This window comes from Mesocricetus auratus, unplaced genomic scaffold (genome assembly GCF_017639785.1).
Source record: "Mesocricetus auratus isolate SY011 unplaced genomic scaffold, BCM_Maur_2.0 Super-Scaffold_100015, whole genome shotgun sequence".
Classification (NCBI taxonomy): Eukaryota; Metazoa; Chordata; class Mammalia; order Rodentia; family Cricetidae; genus Mesocricetus; species Mesocricetus auratus.
This window is the reverse complement of record NW_024429198.1, coordinates 24,629,612-24,642,208: the sequence shown is the minus strand read 5'-3', so window position 1 is coordinate 24,642,208 and position 12,597 is coordinate 24,629,612. Positions and strand designations below refer to the sequence as shown.

General features: G+C 41.8%; 1 pseudogene; it reads left to right on the top strand.

The window, feature by feature from the left end:
* The first annotated feature begins 2,634 nt into the window (after positions 1-2,634).
* LOC101840327 lies at positions 2,635-2,866 on the top strand (annotated as a pseudogene).
* The last annotated feature ends 9,731 nt before the right edge of the window (positions 2,867-12,597 follow it).

Genomic DNA, 12,597 nt, shown 5'->3' with positions numbered 1-12,597 from the left:
TCTTCTGGGCTCTGGCAAACCTTAGTAGTCCTTGGCTTATGGATGCATCCCTTAGATCCCTGCCTCCCTCATCACAGAGCCTTCATCTTTATCCAGCATCTCTCATTAGGATGCTCACCTCACCCATACAGCGTCACTTAACCATGCCAGCAAAGACTCTGTTTGCAAAGTGGGACCCTATGCAGGGGTTCTGGCTGGGTACAAATGTACAGAAGCCAAAGGGACACAGTGTGACCCAGTGTTAACCTCTGCACACATGTTGTGCCCCCCCCCACATCATAGTCTCACTGTATAGCCCTGCCTGGCCTGGAGCTCACCATGTAGACCAGGATGGCCTTGAACTCATTCACAGAGCTCCACATGCCTCTCGAGGGCTGGGATTAAAAGCATGCACTACCATGTCCTGTTGGGTTGTTGGATTTCTTTAAATTTTTTAATTAACTAATTTATTTATTTATGCATGAGTGTAGGTGAGAGGCCAGGTTTTTGGGAGATGGTTGTCTCCTGCCACCACGTGGGTTCTGGAAATTGAATTCAGGTTGCCAGACTTGTCAACAAGTCCTATTCCCAGTTGGACCACCGCCCCATCCCACATTGCTGGAGTCCTCAGGCTGAATGGTAATATAAATTAGAGACAATGAAAGCATCTTTGTATTCATCTCAGGAGAGAGAAGAGCAAAGGCAAGGTAGCTTCGTCAGTTCTGGGAAGAGCACACAGCACGGTGCAGAGATGAGCAGGGAGGTTGTCCTTAGCACCCAGGACAGCATGGACAACATCTGTTTCAGCCTCCTGTTCTTCCGGTGTCTGAGGTGGTTTGGATAATGACGGCAACAGCCGTGAGTACACACGGATGTGCCCCATAGCTATGGGTGTGAACCGCATCATAGGCAAACTGGTCACTGTGCAGACGTTAAAGTGTAAGTGTACAAGCCTGGACGGTGTAATTGCTTCCCCTTAGGTACACAGCTGCCCAGTACTGTTCTGTCTTGACTGCTGGGTGTGTAGTCATTGTGCAGTGGTATCCGTGTGTCCAAATGCAGAAAAACTTCAATAAAACAGTTGGAGACAGGAGTTCTCAGCTCTACTGTAATGTGATGTGCCAGTCGCCTTATAGATGGTGTGTTGACAGAAATGTCATTATGTGGTGAGTAACTGTATTGACAGACCTTCATGGTGTGGCTGAGAGTGTGGCTTACTTGCTAAGAGTGTTGGTCTAGCATGCATGAAGTTCCAGGTTCAGTTCCCAGCATGCATAAGCCCGGAGAGGTGCGTGCCTGTAATACCAGCATCAGAAGATAAAGGCAGGAGGCTCAAGGTCACCTCAGCTACATAGCAAGTTCTAGCTTAACCCTGGACTGCACAGTCTGTTTCAAAAACAAAGCAATGACCCAGCCTAAACTGGAAATCTCATAGACCACATCCTTAGACAAAGGACTATGAGTAAGTAATGACTGCTGAGAGAAGGAGGTAGTCTCCATACCAAGTGGTTAGCCCTGAAATAATATACACACATACAAGCAATACTGAGCATATATGTATGTATATATATATATATATACACACAACATAATAGATAATGTGTATATAGCTATGTATTATGCATAAATATGAGTAACACAAAACATACACACTTATAATAAAAAGAGGCTGAGTTTGAGAGGGAGCAAAGGGGATATGGGAAAGTTTGGAAGAACTTGGAGAAAGAAGAGGAATGGGGAAAGAATGTAATTGTATTTTTTTTGTCAAAGCTAGCTTTTTAATTAACTTCTAGTGGCATTTACTCTCTTTTGAAATGTATAACAGGAAAATTGTTTAAAATGTGATATATTAACTACTAAAATATGTTAGTTTAATAAGCATAAATATAGAATGTTGATATTAATTTCACCAAAATAATAAATATTACCATAAATTGACTGTGTCTAAGTGCAAATCTCTTTATAAAGGCATCTGTCCATATATCTTTTTGAACTGGTTATTGCCAGTGATTTCTTCACTGGTATGATAATTTAGTTTACATAGTACCCCAAAGACAGTATATATTTCTCTTAACTAAAGGTTTCTGTATATTGATTATATATTGAAAAGTAAAACAATGTTTGTCTATATATATATACAATGATAATTTTCTGTATTCATTAGTACAATAATACAAATGCATACATATAAACATTTATACATATGAAACTGAAGGACATGAAGATGTAATTGTATTTTAATTTCTTAAAAATTGCAGTCAGGAGGCAGAGGCTGGTGGATCTCTGTGGGTTTGAGGCCAGCCTGGTCTATAGAGCAAGCTCCTGGACAGGCTCCAAAGCAATATAGAAAACCCTGTTTTGAAAAAACAAAACAAAAAAATGCAGTCTGTGCCAAGAAACCAAAGTATAGGTTGTAGAGACAGAAGGAATAACATGCTGGGACACTACTGGGTAAGTCAAGAGCACATGGAAATACTTAGATTAATAGAAATGGGTTAATAATAAATAAAGAGAGATCTTATTGGCCAACAGTTAATAATATGTCTCCATGTGCTTATTTGCGACTAATTGGCTGTGGGACAAGGCAGAATAGAAACCTCTGGCCACAGTAGGTGACACTTCTGAGATATCTCTGGCAAGCTGGGCATGGGGGAGATGGCTGAGACAGACCCCAAGACCATGAAGGACATCACCTTGGTGGTGGAGACATTCTTGCGGTAGGTGCAAAGACAAGTTTCAGATCATGTCAGAGCAGATCATTGGAAGGATGGGTGACATGAGCAGTTGCATTGATGACCTGGAGAAAAATATCGATGGCTTTGTGACCCAGGCTGGAGTGGAAGAACTGGATGCTGAAACCAAGATTCCTGCTGCGCCGAAGAGTTGAAGGCCAAGTGGTGAATGCGGGGTTAAAATGAGTCCACCAGACCCAAGATGAATGATAAATAGGTATTTGTAAGGGAAGCACTTACACAGATAAGAGTAAATAACTGCCATGGTCTTCCTGCTTCAGAAGATGCAGTCTCTGCCCTTCTGATGCTCACCTAAACCCAAGAGAGTGTGAGCCAGCCACTCCTCTACCTTATAATGGCCTGCACCTGAAACCACGCCCCAAGGGTGTGGCCACCACTACAAATTCACTGGCAAGGCAAGATGCCACTACAAAGAGGCTTTCTGCAACCAATGACTGTGTCAATAGGCTTACAAAGTGTATTCTTATCACAGCCTGCATAGTCTATAGAGTGTCCCCCCATTCCTCAACCCCAGTTTCTCAAACTTGGTATCTTCACATCTTGGTCAGTTGTCTTAATTATTAAACACTTATTTTTTAAAATTGCAAAAAACTTAAAAGTTTTTAATGTAAATATTTAAAAAATTCCCAAACAACAAATTCAAAACAAAACAAAGAAAAACTAAAGGATCAATGGAATAAATAAATGGGCTTCAGAGTGACTAAGCCATAAACCAGCCATTTTGGAGTGTGTAGTAATAACTCTTGCAGTTTCTGGGAACACAAGTCAAGGTGGGGATGGAAGACACTGCCATGCAGACACTTCAGAGTCTAGTCCATCTTCTCAGAGTCAGAAACACCTTGTACCAGGCCCTAGTCAGACTCGCCGTGACGATCTTTCGTCAAATACATCTCCAGGACTAAGACAGGGTTTGTGCTCCATTTGGATTGTCCCACGGTTTCCAGTGAGCCTTATCAACTGCTGTTTGGACAAGATGGTTTGGCAGAGCTGTAAATGGAGGCAGGAGGAAGGGACTGTGATGTCAACACCCACAGGCTTCTCTTGGCAAGCGGCAGAGTATTCAGGGAGGCATATCTGCCTCTCAGGACCCCTCATGGAGAGCAGAGGAGAGATGACTGAGGTGGAGAGCTGAGGCAGCCTTTCTGACTCTATGGCCACCGTGTCTGCCTCTCTTGCCTTAGAAGAATCCCTGGTACTTGGAGAGAGGAGGCTCCTGCCTCACAAATTCCTCTTGGCGGATGTAGGACTCAGCTTGCAGGAGAGGCTAGGAACTGTCAGCTAGAGAAAGACATCCTAGCCCGAGCAGGGGAGGTGCTAAAAATAGAACTTCCCAAATACCTCCAAGAGCAAATAAATGAACAAATTGGCTGTAATTGGCTATAAACAAATGTAGCCACTGCTGCTGAGTTTTCCTTTCCTTTGATTGTCCCCTAGAGCTACAACGATCACAAATATGTATCTTGATAGACACTTTCCATTAATTAAAAAAAATCAGCTTCTGGACCCCCAACTGTGTGTGAAGTAATTGATGTAGCACCAATATGGAGGCCAGAGATAGCTTCTGATAGAACCATCCGGGCAAACTTTCTGTTCTAGAAAAATCCCTAGACTCGGCTAGGAGCACAGCCTGTGATGGTCAGCTCTTGATTAGCTTGGCACAATCCAGACTCACCTAGAAAGAGAGGTTAGTCTGTGGGACTTTCTGAGGGGGGGGGGAATGTCTTGATTTGAAAACATTGTCCCTGACCCCAGCTCATTAAAAATGTAGGATTTGCCTGTCAGAGGATACTTACATGAGTCCTGTATGCACTGAAGCCAGAGGACAGTCTCCTGTGACTCAGCTGCTGAAACAAAATAGATAACACACTAGAACCAAGATTCATTTGGACTTATGGCTTTAGGTGTCATTCAAGCCATCGTGGCAGGAAGTCATAGTGGACAGGAAAGAGCTGCAGAGAGCAGAGGAGAAATGGGAGTGAGGGGTGGGGGATGAGGGAACATAAGGATCCAGAGTCCCAAAATATTCTACTGAGTATGCCCCCAAAGACCTACTTCCTCCTACTGTCTACACCAGTTCCTTTGGGGGCACAGATCATGGCAGAGTCATAGCACTGGGCTGGTGGACTTGGCTCCCATCTTCAGTGGGCTTTGCAGTATGGCAGGTCCTCCTTGGAGGACCCTCTTGGATTCCGATCACTTTCTTTTTTCTGATTCAGTGGGGACTAGGGGATCTTCAAGGAAAATAAAGGTGCTTTCACAGGGTAAAGGGCAGGCAGAAGGAAGAAATGTGTGCCCAGAGAATATTCTATTCTCTCTCACCCAGGAACTCAGTGAGGACCAGTGAGATGGTTCAGTAGGTCAAGGCACTTACTACCAAGCCTGACAGCCTGAACTTGACCGCCAGAACCCACGTTCCAGGGAGAGCACAAACTCCTATGAGTTGTCCAGTGGCCTATACACACATGCTGTGGTATGGAGCATACGTACCCAGAGTAAATAAATAGATATAGTATTTAAAAGTTGTTTAAATCAGGGTGGGGTTCATGGGAAGTCCCCTTTTATGGTTAAATGGTTTCTTCTCAGTTCCCTATCTTTGAAGCCTAGGGATGCTTACTCAAATGACAGTCACAGAGGGAACTATTAAAGTCCAGCCAACCTGTCAGAGTGTAGTAGTGTGTAGCCTAGGACATTTGAACACTGGGTCCCCAGTTGACAGCACTATTTGGATAGGTTTAGGAGGTATGGTCTTGTTGGAGGAAACATGTCACTGGGGGTGGGCTTTGCAGTTTCAAAGATTGAACCTTTCTCTGTTTGTTGTCTGATCTTGCTAGCAGTACAAGATGTGGGCCCTCCCATGTTTACCATGGAGGAAACACAAAGTATGATTGAGTAGAAACCAGAAAACATTAACTTTTTATCTTCACGCTGTACTGATGCCATACTCATCGGCTACTAATGCCACTCTTGGTCCTCTTTCTTTTCTTTTCTTTTTTTTAACTTATGTTAGAAACAATCTTGTTTCACATGTCAATCCCAGCTCCCTACCCCTCCCCTCCTCCCCATCCCTCCCCACCAGGTCCCCCAGTCCTCCACTCAATCTCCAGTCTGAACCCCAAGGAGGGTGAGGCACTCCATGGTGGATCTCCAGTAACTGTCATTTCATCTAGGGCAGGGCCTAGGCCCTCCCCCAAGAGTCCCTGCTGAGAGAACCTCCCATATTGTGGCATGGGCACTCAAAGTCTATTTGTACGCCAGGGATAAATATTACCCAAGGCCCCATAGAGTACCTAGGCCTCCTCACTGACACTCACATTCAGGGGGTCTGGGTCAGTCCCATGCTTTCCACACAGCCATCAATCTGGAGCCCAAGAGCTCCCCCTTGTTTCTGTGGGTTAAACCAGCCCACTCTCAACTCCTTTGCCCATCAGTTCTCTCTTTCTGACACTGGATTCCAGTAGTTCAGTTCAGTGTTTGTCTGTGGGTATCTGCCTCTGCTTTCATCAGACGCTGGATGAAGGTTCCGTTTCCTAGACTCTCTGGCAGTGGCATTGTATGCTGGCACTCCCCTGATTTATGTCTAAAATCCATAAATGAATGAGTACATGCCATGTTTCTATTTTTGTGACTGGGCTACCTCACTCAATATGGTTTCTTCTAGTGCCATCCATTTGCCTGCAAATTTCAAGATTCCATTGTTTTTTTCCCGCTGAATAGTACTCTGTTGTGTAAATGTACCACATTTTCTTTATCCACTCTTCAGCTGAGGGGCATCTAGGTTGTTTCCAGGTTCTGGCTATTACAAATAATGCTGCTATGAACTTAGTGGAACAGACATCCTTGCTGTATGAATGTGCATCTTTTGGGTATATGCCTAAGAGTGGAATTGCTGGGTCTTGTGGTAGACTGATTCCCATTTTCCTGAGGAATCTCCATACTGATTTCCAAAGTGGCTGTACAAGTTGGCACTCCCACCAGCAGTGGAGGAGTGTTCCCCTTTCTCCACATCCTCTCCAGCATAAACTGTTGTTGGAGTTTTTGATTTCAGCTGTTCTGACAGGAGTAAGATGATATCTCAGAGTTGTTTTGATTTGCATTTCCTGTATGGATAGGGAATGTTTCTCAAGTGTCTCTCAGCCATTTTAGTCTCCTCTTTTGAGAATTCTCTATTTAGTTCTGTACCCCATTTGTTGATTGGAATCTTTGGTATTTTGGAGACTTGCTTCTTTGAGTTCTTTGTAAATTTTGGAGATCAGCCCTCTGTCAGATGTGGAGTTAGTGAATATCCTTTCCTAATCTGTAGGATGCCTTTTTGTCTTGCTGACTGTGTTTTGCCTTACAGAAACTTCTCAGTTTCAGAAGGTCCCATTTATTAATTGTCGATCTTAGTGTCTGTGCTACTGGAGTTATGTTCAGGAAGCAGTCTCCTGTACCAATTTGTTCAAGGGTGCCTCCCACTTTCTCTTCTAACAGGTTCATTGTGGCTGGATTTATGTTGAGGTCTTTGATCCATTTGGACTTAAGTTTTGTGCATGGGGATAGACATGGATCTATTGGCATTCTTCTACATGCCAGCATCCAATTATGCCAGCACCATTTGGTGAAGACGCTTTCTTTTTTCCATTGTATATTTTTAGTTTCTTTGTCAAAAATCAGATGTTCATACATGTATGGGTAAATATCAGGGTGTTCAATTTGATTCCTTTGGTCTACCTGTCTATTTTTGTGCCAATACCAAGCTGTTTTCAGGACTAAAACTCTATAATAGAGCTTGAAGTCAGGGATGGTGATGCCTCCAGATGTTGCTTTGTTGAATAAGGTTGTTTTGGCTATCATGGGTCTTTTGTTTTTCCATACAAAGTTGATTATTGTTCTTTCAAGGTCTGTGAAGAATTGTGCTGGGATTTTAATGAAGATTACGTTAAATCTGTATATTGCTTTTGGTAAGATTGCCATTTTTACTATGTTGATCTAACCTATCCAAGAGCATGGGAGATCTTTCCATTTTCTTGTGTCTTCTTTAATTTCTTTCTTTAAAGACTCAAAGTTCTTGCTGTACAGGTCTTTCACTTGTTTGGTTATCGTTACCCCAAGGTATTTTATGTTGTTTGTGGCTATTGTAAAGGGCGATGTTCCTCTGATTTCTTTCTCAGCCCTTTTATCATTTGTGTATAGTAGGGCTACTGATTTTCTTGTGTTGATCTTATGTCTTGCTGCTTTGCTGAAAGTATTTATCAGCTGCAGGAGTTCCCTGGTGGAGTTTTTTGGGTCACTTATGTAAACTATCATATAATCTGCAAATAGTGACAGTTTGACCTTTTCCTCTCCAATTTGTATTCTCTTGATCTCCTTTTGTTATCGGGTATTGCTCTAGCTAGAACTTCCAAGTACAGCCGGGCGGTGGTGGCACACGCCTTTAATCCCAGCACTCGGGAGGCAGAGGCAGGCGGATCTCTGTGAGTTCGAGGCTGGGCTGGACCAACAGCCTCCAAAACAATACAGAAAACCCCTGTCTCATAAAAAAAAAAAGAACTTCAAGTACAATATTGAAGAGGTATAGAGAGAGTGGACAGCCTTGTCTTGTTTCTGATCTTAGAGGAATTGCTTTGAGTTTCTGTCCATTTAGTTTGATGTTGGCTGTTGGTTTACTGTATATATACAGCTTTTATTATGTTGATGTAAGTTCCTGTTATCCCAGATCTCTCCAAGACCTTTATCATGAAGAGGTGTTGGATTTTGTCAAAGGCTTTTTCAGCATCCAGTGAGATGATCATGTGATTTTTGCTTCTCAGCTTGTTTATATGGTGGATTACATTGATCGATTTTCATAGGCTGAACCAACCCTGCATGCCTGGGATGAAGCCTACTTGATCATGGTGGATGAGATTTCTGATGTGTTCTTGGATCCGATTTGCCAGTATTTTATTGAGTATTTTTGCATCAATGTTCATGAGGGATATTGGTCTGAAGTTCTCTTTCTTAGTTGTGTCTTGGGTATCAAGGTTATTGAAACCTCTTAGAAAGAGTTTGGCAAAGACCCTTCTGCTTCTATTGCATGGAATACTTTGAGGACAATTGGTATAAACTGTTCTTTGAATTTCTGGTAAAATTCTGCACTGAGGCCATCTGGCCCTGGGCTTTTTTTAGTTGGGAGACTTTTGATGACTGCTTCTATTTCCTTAGAGGTTATAGGTCTATTTAAATTGCTTATCTGTTCTTGATTTAATTTTAGCAAGCGATATCTATCCAGAAAATTGTCCATTTGCTTTAGATTTTCAAATTGTGTGGAGTACAGGTTTTCAAAGTATGACCTGATGATTCTCTGGATTTCCTCAGTGTTCATTGTTATGTCTCCCTTGTCATTTCTGACTTTGTAAATTTGCATGTTCACACTCTGTTTTTTGGTAAGTTTGGATAAAGGTTTGTCTCTCTTGTTGATTTTCTCAAAGAACTAACTCTTCGTTACATTGATTTTTTTGTATTATTTTCCTAGTTTCTGCTTTATTTATTTCAGCCCTCAATTTGATTATTTCCTGACATATGCTCCTCCTGGCTGAATTTGCTTCTTTGTGTTCTAGAGCTTTCAGTTGTGGTGTTAATTCTCTAGTGTAACTATCTTCCAGTTTCTTCATGTGGGCACTTAGTGCTATGAACTTCCCTCGTAGCACTGCTTTCAAAGTATCCCATCAGTTTGGGTATGTTGTGTCGTCATTCTCATTGAATTCTAGGAAGTCTTTAATTTTTATTATTTCTTCTTTGACCCAGGAATGGTGCAATTGTGCATTATTCAACTTCCATTAGTTTGTAGGGTTTCTGCAATTTGTGTTGTTGTTGAAGTCTGATTTTAAGGCATGGTGGTCTAAGGTGCATGGCGTTATTCCACTTTTTTTGTACCTGCTGAGATTTGATATGTTGCCAAGTATGTGGTCGATTTTTAAGAAGGTTCCATGTGGCACTGAGAAGAAGGTATACTCTTTTTTATTTGGATGGAATGTTCTATAGATGTCTGTTAATCCAAATTGGGTCATAACTTCTATTAGCCCCTTTGCTTCTTTGTTAAGTTTCTGTCTGGTAGTCCTGTCTAGAGGTGAGAGTGGGGTGTTGAAGTCTCCCACAAAAGTGTGTGGGGCTTTATATGTGATTTGAGTTTTAGTAATGATTGTTTTATGAAAATGGGTGCCTTTGTATTTGGGGCATAGATTTCAGAATTGAAACTTCATCTTGGTGGATCTCTTCTGTGATGAGTATGAAGTGCCCTCCTTCATCTCTTTTGATTGATTTTATTTTGAAATCTAATTTGTTAGATATTAGGATTGCTACCCCCGCTTGTTTCTTGGGTCCATTTGATTGGAAAATCTTTCCCAACCCTTAAGTATGAGGTAATGTCTGTCTTTGAGGCTGAGGTGTGTTTCTTATATGCAGCAGAAGGATGGGTTCTGTCTTCGAATCTATTCTGTGTCTCTTTATGGGCAAGTTAAGACCATTAATATTGAGGGATATTAATGACCATTGATCGCTCATTCTTGTTTTTTTTTTTTTGGAATAGTTGATGGTGGTGGAATTATATGTCGATTTCCACCTCTTTTCTTTTGGCTGTTGGTAAAGTGGGATTGCCTATGTTTTTCTGGTTGTAGTTAACTCCCTTGGGTCGGGGTTTTCCTTCCAGAACATTCTGTAGATCTGGGTTAGTGGATATGTATTGTTTAAATCTGGTTTTGTCATGGAATATCTTTCTCCATCTATAGTGCTTGAAAGCTTTGCTGGGTATAGCAGTATGTGCTGGCATCTGTGGTCTCTCAGTGTTGGTAGAATATCTATCCAGGACCTTTTGGCTTACAGAGTTTCCATGGAGAAGTCAGGTGTAATTCTGTTAGGTTTGCCTTTGTATGTTACTTGGCCTTTTTCCTTTGTTGTTCTTAATATTCTTTATTTATTCTGTATGTTCAGGGTTTTTACTGTTATGTGGCGAGGGGATTTCCTTTTGTGGTCCACTCTATTTGGTGTTCTGTAGGCTTCTTGTACTTTCATTGGCATGTCTTTCTTTAAGTTGGGAAAGTTTTCTTCTATGATTTTGTTGAATATGTTTTCTGCCCCTTTGAGGTGGGTTTCTTCACCTTTTCCAAACCTATTATTCTTAGGTTTGGTCTCTTTACGGTGTTCCATATTTCCTGGATATTTTGTGTTAGGGATTTGCTGGACTTAAAATTTTCTTTGGTTGATGAACTATTTCTCCTAATGTATCTTCAACACCTGAAATTCTTTATTCCATCTCTTATATTCTGTTGGTTATGCTTGTATCTGTAGTACCTGACCGTTTGCCCAGCTTTTCTATTTCCAGCATTCATTCAGACTTTTTTTTTCCTCTATTTCAGCTTTCAACCCTTGTACTTTTTTGTTTCTTGTAATTTTTGCTTTGTCCTTTCCTCTCTTTTTTGCATTTGTTGAAGTGTTTGGTTTGTCTTTTCTTTAATTTCTTGCATTATCTGCATTTTTCAGATTGTTTTTTTCCTCCATTTCTTGCAATTCTTGTATTTTTTTGGTTTGTTTTTTCTTCCATGTCTTTTAGGGATTTTCTCAAATCTTCTTTGAGGGCCTGTATCATTTTCATAAAGTTGCTTTTCTGGTTTTCTCATCTGCTTCTTCCGCAATGGACTGTTCAGGTCTTGTGGGTGTAGATTCTCTAGTTTCTGGTGGTGTCATATTGTTTTTTCTGTTGGTGGGTGTGTTTTTGTATTGTCTCCTTCCCATCATTTCTTCCTGTGGGTGCAGAAGGAGTCTTTTCCTCCCCTGGTGGGTATGTGACCCCTTTCCAGTGGGTGGAAGCAGGTCCAATACCCTGGTGGCTTTCCTCTTGCATGGAGGGAGACCGTCCTAGTATCGGGACCTTAGCAAACTCTGGGTAGGCTGGACCCTCACCTTGCCTTTCCCATGGGTGGAGACTGCGACTTGGAAGCTGGCAGTGTCTTGGCGGCCTGAATCCCATCAGGCTGGGATCCGGCTGTGCTGTGTGCAGTCCTCAGGTCTCCGGTGGTTCTGCTCAGGCCACTGGAAAGCAGGCTGGAGACAGACCCACACTTACCTCACCTGTCCTCTAGATGGAGAATGGACTTGGAAGCTGGCAGTCTCTGCGCGGGCTGAATCCTGTCAGTGTGGGATTCAGATCCGCTGTTCTCAGTCCTCAGGTCCTTGGTCCCCTTTCTAAGTATTTAGACTCTATCCATATTCATTCCTGCTTTCACAGCATGTATGTATGCATGTATATATGTATATATGTGTGTATAATGTATATATATAATGTATGTTTCTTATATGTTATAGGCTAGGATCTGTATACAAGGGAGAACATGGGATTCTTGTCTTTCTGGGTTTAGGTTAACCTGCTTATTTTTTTTTAAATGGGTGCTGGGAATTGAACTCAGGTCTTTTGGAAGAGCAGCCAGTACTCTTAACCAATGAGCCATCTCTCCAGCCCCATCTCCTTGCTTACTAATCCTTTCTAGGTCCTTTCACTTTTTCCTAGAACTTTCATGATTCCATTGTTCTTTATAGCTGAATGTGTATAGCTAAATGATATTCCAATGTGTATATACATCACATTTTCATTATCTATTCATCTGTTGATGGATATCTTGGCTGGTTCCATTTCCTTGCTATCATGATTAGAGCAGCAATAAACATGGATGTGCAAATATCTCTACAGTAGGGTATGGAGTTCTCTGAATACATGCCCAGGAGTGGAATGGCTGGGTCATATGGTAGTTCTATTTTTAATTTTTTGAGCAATGTCCAAACTGATTTCCATATTGGCTGTACATGCCCACCAACAGAGAATAAAGGTTCTTTCCCTGTCCATATTCTCTTTGTTATT